The sequence below is a fragment of the Panicum virgatum genome, chromosome 8N (assembly GCF_016808335.1).
Source record: "Panicum virgatum strain AP13 chromosome 8N, P.virgatum_v5, whole genome shotgun sequence".
Taxonomy (NCBI): domain Eukaryota; kingdom Viridiplantae; phylum Streptophyta; class Magnoliopsida; order Poales; family Poaceae; genus Panicum; species Panicum virgatum.
This window is the reverse complement of record NC_053152.1, coordinates 14,074,892-14,088,522: the sequence shown is the minus strand read 5'-3', so window position 1 is coordinate 14,088,522 and position 13,631 is coordinate 14,074,892.

Here is a 13,631-nt window from a genome sequence, read left to right as displayed (position 1 = left end):
CCTTTCTTGGGCACAACTTCGATTGGGCTTACCCACTCACTATGCAGAACAAGATAGATAATTCTGGCATCTATGAGTTTAAGAATCTCTTTCTTTGCCACCACCCTCATAGCATTGTTCAACCTTCTTTGGGGTTCCCTAGAAAGTGCTATTGCGGGATCCAATGGGATTCGGTGGGTGCAGAGGGCAGGACTAATGCCCTTGAGGTCTTGTAGGGTATAGCCTAAGACTGATCGATGCTTTTCTAAAATAGCGATGAGCTTATTCATCTCCTCTTCTGAGAGTTTGTCGCTGATGATCACAGGAGACTCTATATCGCTATTTAGAAAGGTGTATCTAAGCCGTGAAGGTAAAGGCTTTAGCTCAATCGGAGTTCGTGATGGCTTCTCAGTCGCGAGCAGTTCAAAAGTTGCACCGGATTCTTCTTCTGCATCGCTGACTTCTTCCGGCATTTCCTCGATATCCTCCTCGAGGCCTAAGTCAAAAAACTTGGAGGTGGAAGTGACCATTATTTCCTCGATCGGCTCTGGAATAGGGAGATCCTCCACTGAGCATGTCAATGCTCGATGCACGGGGATGTGGAACGTGTCCTTACCTAACTTGATGTTTAAACATCCGTCCTTAGGAACATCCGAAAAGAGAGCTTTAAGGGGATGTCCTATCAAGAAGTCGAAGTTGAGATCTTCGAAGAAATGGAAGTTCAGACGGATTTTAACATCATTGTACCATAATGGCACATTGGTGATTATCCCGTAGCTGCTTGTAAGAGAACCTGAAGGTCTCTTGAGCTGTCTGTCTGTCGAACTGAGTTTGTAATTGCCTAGAAAAGCTAAGGCAAACTCATCTGACATGAGATTAGCTCCGACAGCGGGACTATAGAGAGCATCCACATTTTGATTTTGGAGACGGCAACGGAATGATGTGGAGGGAGAGTTTAGATAAATTGGAGATACAGATGACTCTCCTTCCTGCAGCCATTCATTGCTGATCAATGTTGTCAACTCTTGAACTGTCTCCAGAAGAAAATTCTCCTCTAAGGGATCCTTAGGAGTGACAGGGCTTGGTGGTCACTTCTGGCAGAAGTATCTTGAGGTGTTGCCAAAATCTTCAAAGACATCTGGCTCGATACTTCGGAGAAATTCCGGAGGTAGAGGGTCTTCTTCCTCCGATGTTTCGGATTTATGTTCAGGGGCGGTCTCATAGATCGAATCTACTGATTGGCTTTCAGGGGATTCCGATTCGATTTCTGAAGGCTTCGCTTGACGCATCTCAGGCTCTATGGGGACTGGCTCGTGGATACAAACGAAAGAGGTTCTGTCCAAGATTTTGTCGAGGAGTTCCCTATTTTCAGTTGGGGTAAGATAAGCGAAAGATCCTCCAGAGGTAAGATCGAGATGGTGTGCAGATTCTTTGTCAAGACTAGCATAAAAATGCTGGAGCAATAAATGTTCGGGTAATGACAAGTCTGGGCCTGATTTTACCAATAAGGTAAATCTAGCCCAAGCTACACCGATTGATTCCTTATCATTCTGATGGAAAGTAAAAATTTCTGTTCGTAAGGCGCATATTCGTGAAAGTGGAAAGAATGCAGAACAGAATCTGTCCCGAAGTTCAATCCAACTTCCATTCACACCGCCTACGACACGAATGTACCATTGCTTCGCTTCTCCCGAAAGGGAAAAGGAAACAATTTCTATTTAAGAGTTTCGTGTGTCATTGTTGGCGCTCCTTAAGTACCCATTTTATCTCTTATTTATCCATGATAATGGCATGAATTTAATATCAAAATCACTAACCGTCCTAACCCCGACCTAATTATTGTTCATTTTCACACTTGCACATATATTTTGGAGGAACTTCATTTTTGCAGGTTTTTGGCCTATTTTGGAGCATGAAATGACGAGGCCCGTGATCGAGCGCCAACACGAAGAAAGACGAAGGCCAAAGCCCAAAGGAAGGACCAAAGCCCATGTTAATTCGAAGCCCATTCATGCACATCCATCCTCCAAGAGAGCCCAAAGGATCGAGCCCACGAAGATGAGATCAAGATACTTCGGGATTAAGCAAAGCAAATGAAGATTTAAGGAAGGATTCCCTATCCTATCCTTTCCTCAAAGATATCTCCAAGATAATGATGTCCAAAGGGGTGCAATCGTGAAGGACATAAACTCTAGAAGATGTGAGGAGTCTACACGCGAAAGATTTGACCGAGGCGGACCCGAAAGAGGGTAGGCCGGCCGGCCTAGCCCGTTTCCGAGGCGGTTCAGCCTCCCCTTTGACCGGTGGCTTCCTCGGCTTATAAATAGCTCGCACCTTATTCAACTCGGGGCATCTATCCACCCAGAACTCGACGAAAACCTAGGGCCAAGACCGGAGGGAGACGACGGCCACCGCAAGTCTTTGAAGTTGTCTAGGAGATGGCTTAGGCCACCCCTAGCCGCCATGACCTCCCTGCGTGGTTGTACCATGGTTGGTACTCGGTGGAGTCGTCAATGGTACGTACTCGGTGGTGACGATCCAAAAGAATCTATTATGTGAGTAATGATAATCATGTCTTCCGAATCTATTAGCGATCATGTCTCTCCTTTTTTATTTTGTTCTTGCCTTGGGTGTGCTTATTCCTAGATCTATTCTCGAGATAGATTGCATGGGTGTTCTTGTAGCTATGGTGGCTAGGAGTTCATACCGGATCTACCCAAGGGGGTTCGACACGTCGAGCATGCTTCGGGGTGATTTTGTCCAAAGGGAGCGCGTGACAGGGTGTGGCCTGAGTAGAAGGGTTCCCGAGGGGTTGGATTGGATGTTTTGATTTAAGGATGCTATTGATTGAGATGCATGACTTATTTGCTCGTTAGCTTGAACTACAACTAGATGACAATAGGCCTAGTCATGTCTTTGGTTTTGTTATGGTTACGCCTGTATTCATGGATGAGATCAACCTTTACACAACACTCATATCTATTAAAGGTTACTCTATATGTGCAATTCATGCTTCATGTTAGGATAGATCTGTTAGATTAGATGGAAAACCTTGGGTAGTTCTTTGTCGATCCACGGATTGATAAACCTTGGGGGAATACTCTAAGGGAAAAGCTACACGATCCCGTGCGCTTGCGGTATATAAATTGGGGCGCTAAGGAGCATCAACAAGCTTTTTTGGCGCCGTTGCCGGGGATCGACAACTCGAACCCTAGGGCGACCTATCTAGTTTTTTGGACTAACCCTAATTTTTATTATTGCATATACCCTTGTTTTCTTGTTTGTGTCCTTGAAAGCAGGTGGAAAAAGCTAGACACCAAACTTGGACTTTGAGAAGTCCATAATCTACTTCAACAAATTTCAACAATCGGCAACGAGATGATTGAGGAACCTCGACATGGAACATCGACAACATCCACATCAACATGACGGTAACAACATCAAGATTCGCTCTTTAGTGGTTGGTGCTAAATTTTGTTCGTGGCCCAGCATCCGCTATCGTGTCCCCACTCCCCAAAGCAAAAGATGATATATAAGATACGCTGCAGTGTCAATTAATTTTAAAGACTAATGTTTTTGGGAAGAATTATTTGTTCAAGCAATAGGTATGAAGCATGCCCGCGAAGAAAATCGTGCGATCGGATCATCATCGTCTCCAAAGTGCTGCTGTTGTGATGAGATTTTCGTCCATGATCAGAGAATTACCATGAGAGAAAATTGTATATTGTAAAGATCCATCAAGTCTTCTTTCCAATGCATCAAGAATCGTGAATTTTGGAGATCGGTGTGAAGAGTTATGGTAAAATCTTTCAACGCTACGCGTTCTGAAATGTCTTGGGACAGAGCGCAGTGCCGGAGTAAAACGGCCATAACTTCTTCATCCGGAGTCCGTTTGGGATCAATGACCACTCGTTGAAAAGGTAATTTCATAAGTCTTTCCATGGAGTAGAATTTTGGTATATGTTCTGTGAAGGATGATCAAGTAATTCAATGAAGAAGAGGCAGCAACAAACAATGGAGAAAGTGATGACGATGTCGCAAGATGTTTGGAGGACCTTGTGCACAAAAGTTGATGATTTGAAGTTGACCAATGCTGGAGGCAACAAGATTAGAGGAACCATGATGCCACCCATCTTCTCCATGGGATGCTCAAGAAGCTTCTAGTCGAGTGCAATCAAAGAAAGAGACCGCTCTGATCATCGATGCGAAGCACGGGAGCCTCCTTCGATCCCGACACCTTAGGCAAAGCAAGGACCATGGAGACAGACCATTGGAGCCATGCTACTCGCTGGTGAATCAATGGTGATGACCTTGAAGCTAAGGATGCACAACAAGACGCTCCGAAGACCACAAGATCAAGATCATCGACATCTTCGGATCGAGTCGTAAGAAGTCATTGTTATCATCAATATTCTGCTCGACCTCACAAGAAAATTGCAGTATATTTTTGGATATTCGAAAGCCCTGTGAGGTTCCGGTTCCAACGAATTAAGAATGAAGTCAATCGAAGTTTCCTACAAGAAGTTATGGCCAAAACATCGAAGGTCGTGCACTCTGAAATTTTCTGGACAGCATGCAGCGCTAAAGTAAAATGGTCATAACTCTCTCGTTTGGACTCTGTTTAAAGCGAATGACCACTTGTTGGGAAGGTAATGTCATAAACCTTTCAATAGAGCTATATTTTGGTATATGTTCTGTTGAGTATACAGGAGATATTCCACGAAGAAGAGGCAGGAGCAACGCGATGAGAACAAGATAGAGAAGATGACGATGACAACAATGAAGGGGAGCGTGGGCGATACTTTCATCAAGTGTACATGATAAAATTAAGAGGCTTGGAGAAGAGGAAGAACCCCAATGACATTGGCAAATGAAGGCACAAGCGGTCGACCTTCAACAAACGAAGATGTTGCAAAGAAACCACGATAGATTACAAGAGCACAACATTCAACACATGGAGACGTGAGAAGCAAACCACGACGTACCACGAAGAGTGTATCAAGATGACATCTCGCACAAAGCACCACGACTCCAATGAGTATGAAAAAGTTCCGAGCCCAAGGTATACATTGAATTCTCAGGCTTCTATTGGTTTTGTTGATAATCTTTAAAAATCTCATGCTCGAACCGATAGTCGGAATGAAAGTTTAAATTCTATGTCTTGTTCTTTTCATGATGATAGGCTAGAGTTTCTTGAGAATGTTGATTTCATGCTTAAAGAACCTCTGCCTAATAATGAGCTCCGTGCTATGCAAGAAACACATGCTGTATTTAATTACACCATGCCTTGTTGATGAAATTTAATTGAGGATGTGATTATGTTGCATATGTTTACAAATAATTGCAAATCTCGATCTTGCTTCGCGCTTGGTCAAGCTCATGACCCTAAAAGAGCACATGTTGGGAGAAGCCCCAAATTTCACTAACCATGCAGAACATGAAACTCAAATGATGAGGAGGGAAACCGTGCCCAATATTTTGATCATCGTCATCAAGTTTCAAGAACGGACGTCGCTAAGCCTCATCAATTTTGTGCACAAGTCCAGAGATTTACAATGCAAGAAAGTTGAATATTCAGGATCTCCATCAAGTCCTTGGTTCAACGCATCCATGATCGATATAATTGAAGACCCACGGGAGGAGCTATGTCCCAAATATCGTAGATGCACGTGCTGAAATCTGCACGGGGCAGATTGCAGTGATGGGAAAAAGGGGCATAACTCCCTAAATTAGAATGCATTTTGGGAAAATGAAGACTTGACGGAAAGAAGATATCGTGCACCTTCAATTGGATCAATTGGTTGGTGCAACTCCCAATCTGGACAGAGAGGAAAATCCATGAAAAGAAAGATAGCGACGAAGGACAACAAAGAAGGAGGTGACGATGATGTGAGAGACGATTGGGCAAGTTTTCTATTAAGCGTGATTGATCATGTCCAACATGGGAAGTGGAATAAGAGCTGCATGGAACACCTTCACCTCTTGCATGAAGGACCATGGCTTCGCATCAATTTGAAGGTAAGAAAGTCGAGCTCTATGACTTTAAATGAAGCGCTTTGCGGGAGGCAACCCGATCTTTTATTTTATATATATTAATATGACGGTCTACATTGCACTCTTTAATCGGAATATCAAGTAACATTGTACCATTGCTCTAACAAAAACCACAACTTCTTGTTGTTCATTCTAAATGTTATTGAGGGAGCACTTTGTTATATGATCTTGGGAAACTTGTAGACCTTTTTGTGTGCCTATTAGTGTTTAGAGTCTTTTTATTTGTGTCCTTTTAGAGGGAAATATGAAGTGTTGCACCACCCTTTGATTCTAAACTTGTGGCTAGTTAACTTAGGCTAACTTTTTGTTTTGTATTAGACCACCTCATCATGTCATATCATTTTATTCACCCACCCCTTGTTGCATTGCATACCATGTTGTTCGCCTCACCCTTTCATTGCATTGCACATTGCATGTTGCATTAAAAAAAACTTTTTCTAAAAACATTGACTAGCCTCACTTTTGAGATCCTAAAACCCTTAGAAAAACCACTCGTAGAGTAATCCTAAAACCATAGGTTATGTTTTTCATTAAAAAAAATCTAACTTTTATTTCTCTCTACTTTTTTAAAAACCACCTTAGATAGAATTTTTATACCCAACACTCTCTCTTCAAAATTTTTGTTTTAAACCAAAAAAATATAGGAAACCGATAAACCTACTTCTAAAACCTTGTTAGCTCGGTTGCTTGGTCCTTTTCGATAAATAACTTTTTCATTGACAAAAGCCTCACTTCTTATGAAGTGTCGCGAAGGCTTTTTGTCACTCTTAGCAATTGTTTTTGAATAAGCTAGTTGCGGAGCAACATCGAAAGGTCCTTTCAAGCTTGCTAACACTTGTTTTTGCTAACTTTGCATTTGCACTTTGCATCCATTACATTGTTCATGCCACAAGTTGAGTCTAGGGATGCTTGGTTTGTTGGCATTTGTCTCTACTCCCGACCATCACCCCGGGGGTAGTGTGTGCACTTGATTGTTTTGCAGGAATGAAAAGCGTTCCCATGAATTCGTGATCAAAGAAGAAATCAAATTCGTCAACACCTCCAAAGATCGAGAGCAAGTCCCGCTATTTTCATCAAATTTTGCACATGGACAGAGACGTACAAGGAAGAAAAAGTTGATATTCAGAAGCTCTATGAAATTTCTGTTCCAATGCATCCAAGATCAGTGAATTTGAAGACCCGTACAAGGAGATATGGCAAGAACATTGAACGTTGCGCGTTCTGAAATTCGTCGGGACAGATTGCAGCGCTGGGACGAAATGGACATAACTCTCTTGTTTGGAATCAATTTTGGGCGAATGAGGACTCGTTGGAAAGGAAAATTCGTCCACTTCGCAATGGAGCAATGTTTCAGTACACGTTCTGTTCTATAAATTGAAAGAAAAATTCATGAAGATGAGGCAGCAATGGGACAACGAGGAATTGAAGGAGACGACGATGATGTGAAGTAATGATTGGGACCATGACTTAGTACAAGAAGAAGTTGAAGGAAAATTGAGGCAACAAAAGTGTAGATACATTGAAGATGATATTCATACACATGAGGGAAGGACTTCAAGAATTGTAAGATGGTCCATCTTCTCCTTCCATGCCTAGCATCATGCTAAGCATGGGGGTGGATTTCGTGGACAAGGAAGAAAGATCTCATGGAGTAAGATAATCACGGTTGCCACAAGATGCTCATGATTCTTCTTCCATGCTTAGCACAATACTTAAGTATGGGGGAGGCCGCGCTACACTTCATTACGAGCATCGAGACGGATGGTAATTCTTTCTCAACTCTCTCTTTTTCTAAATGCTTGTACATATATGCCTTCAACCATATATGCAATCCTTGTATATCTCTCCCTATAATAACATGGCTATTAGGAGTAGAACCTAGATTTGTTTTTGTTTTCAATGAATGATAACCACCGTCACCTTGAGCTCACCACGATGATATTCTTATATTCTCTTGCTTATGGAAAAGTGATGAAAGTTGCTGCTTTGTTTTACCTATGCTATGTTGTATATGACTTGACCATTTGCTCTCAATTAAATGGAATTAAAATGATTAAAATACCGGCTCTTTTATTTGTGGAGGTTAAATGACTAAATTCTAGACCCACATATTCTATGTTGCTCTTTGATTTAAGTCTACCGATGACCATACACCTTGTGTTGTTATTTGAAAACTTAATTCCTATGCTATCTACATTTGTGAATCTCTTGCAAAGTTCTAACTACCAAAGTCTATACATATATATTCTTTCATGATGAAACCTTTAGATTGCAAACTTATATTTTGATGAGTTGGATTAAGATTGATTTCTTTGGTATGAGACTAAGAAGCTGGTCATTCCATTTTTTTGTGTAACCTTTTTTTTGCTAGCTTATTTATCCATGCATTGTGAGTTTCTACTTCGGGAATTTTGCAAACCTCGCTGGATATCCACCCTAAACCAAAAATATCTTTTTGTGGTTACCTCCTTGACCACAACCCAATTTGAGTATGGATTACCATTTTGACGGAATCAAAAGAATCAAGGGTACCGTATAAAGAAAATTTTTGAGAGACAAGGCTCCCCGGAGATTCAAGAGGTTCTACGAAGAAGAAGGTGAATTTGAGATACTTACCCTAGCTAGTTAGTTCTCCCACTATTCATACTCGAGGATGAGCATTCGTTCAAGCATTCGTTCTCCCACTATTCTATGTTATCAAAAGTTCTAAGGAGCAAAAAGAAAGAAAAAAGAAAGAAAGAGAAAAGAAAAGAAAAATGAAAGAAAAAAGAGAAGAATAAAATGCTCCTTAGATCTTTTTGGCTTCATTAATTTTTCAAGTTACTAAACGTGTGTGTTTCATCTTTCTCCCTCTCCAACATTATTTTCCAATGGCCTTTTTGACAAGTCTCAGTAAATCCAATAGATCTCTCTCTTAGTTTGACAATATTTCAGATATAATGTTTTGATAGGATTGTTTTTACCTACCAAGCTCCACATAAGCCTTCCACTTTTATATATGAGTAGAATAGGTTAAAGACAATCTAATGTAGGCTTGAGAGATTTGATGAGATGAGTATTTCCATGATCTTTTGCAAGAGAACCTCACTTATGTTTGATATGCATTCTTTTGAAAACTCTTCACGATGAAATAATGTAAAGGTTTGAAGTTCGCTTAAGTTTGAGAGCATTGCATTTATTTATTATTGTGGCTTGTTCTTTAATTGCTAGTCTATCTTCCAAAATGAAAAAGTAGCCAGTCACAACATGAACTTAAATGCTAAATACTTGAGAGAGCAATATGTCTTGTTATGTATGACTAAGTGCAGAGAGGACATTGAGGGGCAACGCTGATTTCTTTATAAGCAAAGTTCCTGGACTTACTCGAGGACGAGCAAGGTTTAAGCATGGGGTGAATGTTGGCACTCTTTAAGTACCCATTTTATCCATTGTTTATCCTTGATAATGGCATGAATTTAATATCAAAATCACTAACCGTCCTAACTCCGTCCTAATTATTGGTCATTTTCACACTTGCACATATATTTTGGAGGAACTTCTTTTTTTCAGGTTTTTGGCCTATTTTGGAGTATGAAATGACGAGGCCCGTGATCGAGCGCCAACACGAAGAAAGACGAAGGCCAAAGCCCAAAGGAAGGACCAAAGCCCATGTTGATTCGAAGCCCATTCATGCACATCCATCCTCCAAGAGAGCCCAAAGGACCGAGCCCACGAAGATGAGATCAAGATACTTCGGGATTAAGCAAAGCAAATGAAGATTTAAGGAAGGATTCCCTATCCTATCCTTTCCTCGAAGATATCTCCAAGATAACGACGTCCAAAGGGGTGCAATCGTGAAGGACATAAACTCTAGAAGATGTGAGGAGTCTACACGCGAAAGATGAGATCGAGGCAGGCCTGAAAGAGGGTAGGCCCGCCGGCCTAGGCCCATGAGCCGGCCGGCCTAGCCCGTTTCCGAGGCTGTTCGGCCTCCCCTTCAACTGGTGGCTTCCTAGGCTTATAAATAGCTCGCACCTTATTTAACTCGGGGCATCCATCTACCCAGAACTCGACGAAAACCTAGGGCCAAGACCGGAGGGAGACGACGGCCGCCGCAAGTCTTCGAAGTTGTCTAGGAGATGGCTTAGGCCGCCCCTAGCCGCCATGGCCTCCCTGCGTGGTTGTGCCATGGTGGAGTTCATGAGCTAGTTGGAGTCGTCAATGGTATGTAATCGGTGGTGACGATCCAAACGAATCTATTATGTGAATAATGATAATCATGTCTTCCGAATCTATTAGTGATCATGTCTCTCCTTTTTTATTTCGTTCTTGCCTTGGGTGTGCTTATTTTTAGATCTATTCTCGAGATAGATTGTATGGGGTGTTCTTGTAGCTATGGTGGCTAGGAGTTCATACCGGATCTACCCAAGGGGGTTCGACACGTCTAGCGTGGTTAGGGGTGATTTTGTCCAAAGGGAGCATCGTGACAGGGCGTGGCCTGAGTAGAAGGGTTCCCGAGGGGTTGGATTGGAGGTTTTGATTTAAGGATGCTATTGATTGAGATGCATGACTTATTTGCTCGTTAGCTTGAACTACAACTAGATGACAATAGGCCTAGTCATGTCTTTGGTTTTGTTATGGTTACGCCTATATTCATGGATGAGATCAACCTTTACACAACACTCATATCTATTAAAGGTTACTCTATATGTGCAATTCATGCTTCATATTAGGGTAGATCCGTTAGATTAGATGGAAAACCTTGGGTAGTTCTTTGTCGATCCACGGATTGGTAAACCTTGGGGGAATACTCTAAGGGAAAAGCTACACGATCACGTGTGCTTGCGGTATATAAATTGGGGCGCTAAGGAGCCTCAACAGTCATGCCTGAAATTTTCTTGCATGAACATACTTGCTCGAACTCGCGCAGATGATGGTAGGGATTTTCACAATCCCTTCCTGAAAAGGAATTTTCCTGAACAAAGGCTATGTAGCATGAGTCGAGTTCATAGCTAGTAGAAAGAATTGGGTCAGCAGAGGGTGCTGGCTCGTAGAACTCGCACTTGGGTGAAGAAAGCTGCAAAAGGGATAGCTGCTCCATGGGTAGCGGGGGTTGAGGTAGAATCAAGGAAAAAGAAAAAAAAAGAGATACGAAGATGACTGAGTCCGTAGATAATGTACCTACCGTTCTCCGGCAACGGCGCCAGAAAGCTTGTTGGTATTTTGCAATGTCACGAATAAAATCCGCAAGTGCACGGATACCGCTGTAGCTTTCACCCAAGAGTATTCTAGGGTATCGAATCCACTGAGGAACGTGAGTATGCTATCTACAGGTTCAGGCTCATCCAAGGACACACGCGCCGGTGTGGAGAAAACAGAAGAGAGGACTTTCTATCTCTAGAATCTATGCCTAGAAGAAGAGATCATGTCGCCGTTATACTTCGAGCTAAAGGTATCGACCGACTTATGCAAACCGGTAGTTCCAATATGTGCTCTATCTGATATCCGAACGTGGAGGATTACTAAAAGGCTCGAACAGGGCTGTCACCTGCCGGCTACCTCTACAAACCATGGGACTATCAGACAACTGAGTGGTATAGTCCAGCCTAAACACCACATCTACGCCTTTCCCTACTAACCTTAGCCCTGGCCAAGACTACACTTTTCTATCCGGGGTCTTAAGTTAAGACCAAATGCTACTCGCTAGCATACACATCAACTAATATAAGGCAGAGATGATAACTTGCGATCTAAACTCTAATTCTAAATAAATAAACAAAGAAAGTCTCGAACACTTACAACCGAATAAGCATTCATCGAGATACAAGCGGAGAAAAGTGCCGACAGACCCGGCACTCCCCCGACTCCTCCTCACTCTCCTCCTCTTCTTCTACACCTCCTAGTCTACCTAAGTATCTAGGATGAAGGCCTCAAGCTCCAAGGGAGAAAGGTGAGTTGAGAGGGTGTGATGTGTGTGTGTCCATTCCTCACCCCCTCCCCTTGTATTTATAGGAGTGAGCCATGGGCTGAAGCACCTAGAACCGACTTAAGCAACCAGCAGGGAGGCGCCACATATCGAATCTGAGGCGGTGGGGCCCATGGGCTTGGTCGGCCGACCAGTAGGTCGGTCGGCCTGCCAGGTGGGCCAACCGCCCCCCAGCTTTGTCCAGCAGGCTGTCCTGGGCCTCCTTGTCTTAACCCAGTTGGGCTTGGCCTGTCTTGAGTGGTCTGAACTGGATTCTTGGGCTACACTTGGTCCATTTAAGCCTGAATCGGTGGTCTGATAATTTCTGTGATTTATGTCGGGCTAAAGTGTACTTGAAACCTGCGAAATTAATTCAAAACCACTTACACACAATCTCAAGCACCATATGTGAAATTTGTTAATAAATAAACCCTATGCTAGCATCCTCACCTGCTAGGTGGGCTTTGTATGTCCAGGGCAAGGCTACTATCACACCACGATACACTACGTGCGTTGTGCCCTGGCATCGATGTCGCAGCAGTAGCGTCGGCGTCCAATGTCCAGCGAGCATCAATGTTTTGGCGGCGGCAACGAGGGTTTAGGGTCTAGGCGTCACGACGGCAGCAGAATCAACATCGAGGCCTCCAACTGGCGCCGAGGGAAAAAGAAAATGTGATCACCAGAGAAATGATCCGATGTAGAGGTGATTTGAATATATATAAATAGTCATTTGGAGAGTCTGCTGGTTTACCCACTGGTTAAGAAATTTTCTATTTTTTACGGTTCTTCAAAACTCTAATATTAGCTAGGATTATACCTAGGCTCTTGGAGTTGCTTTTAAACGCAATGTACCATGACGAAAGGAACTTTTCTTGCCCTAAGGGGAGTTTCATTGTTTCGTTCCTGAAGCAATTGACCGCATACTACTGCAATGAATTGTTCTAAACATCTAATATATCAATCTTGCTTACACAGCCACTTGTTGCGAGCACAATCATACAAAATTAGAAGTAAAGTAACTAACCAACTATAACTGCCATCTTTACACACCGTTTGCAATATAAAATTCTAGTTGTTGCTTTGGTACAAGTCCATGGGGTAAGCGAATTAAAAAAAGATCACTTACTGTTCATCGCAGAAAAAAAAGAAAGGAGCACTTGACCAACCAGTCATATAATTTGTAAGCAATTCGTTAATTGCTAGGTTTTTATTCCAACTGGACACAGACTCTGAAAAAAAAAAGATTATCATCTCATTCTCATCTATGCATTGATTAGCATATTTCGTTTTATGAAGTATAATTGAGGAACTGGCAGACTAAATCAGGAATTCTCACATCATAATCATACGTGGCTGTAAAAGCACATCAGGATTGTCAGATGATGCACGGGAGGCTATTTTACTTGCAGCTTGCCTGCCTTGATTGAGTTTGAGAACAGTTTTAGATGGCTAATTTACTTCTTCAATGAATTTTACTTGATAATCAAGGTCATGTTTCTTCAAATATAAGAAACACAAATCATAATTTGTGTCTAGGATTACCTCGTGTGTATACTTCTCTATGTTTTTCTTTATTTAATAGGTCTAACAACATCTTAAGTTAAACTATTTGCTTTCACTTGTACAAACAGATGTTGTTTTGTGTAAACTCTTA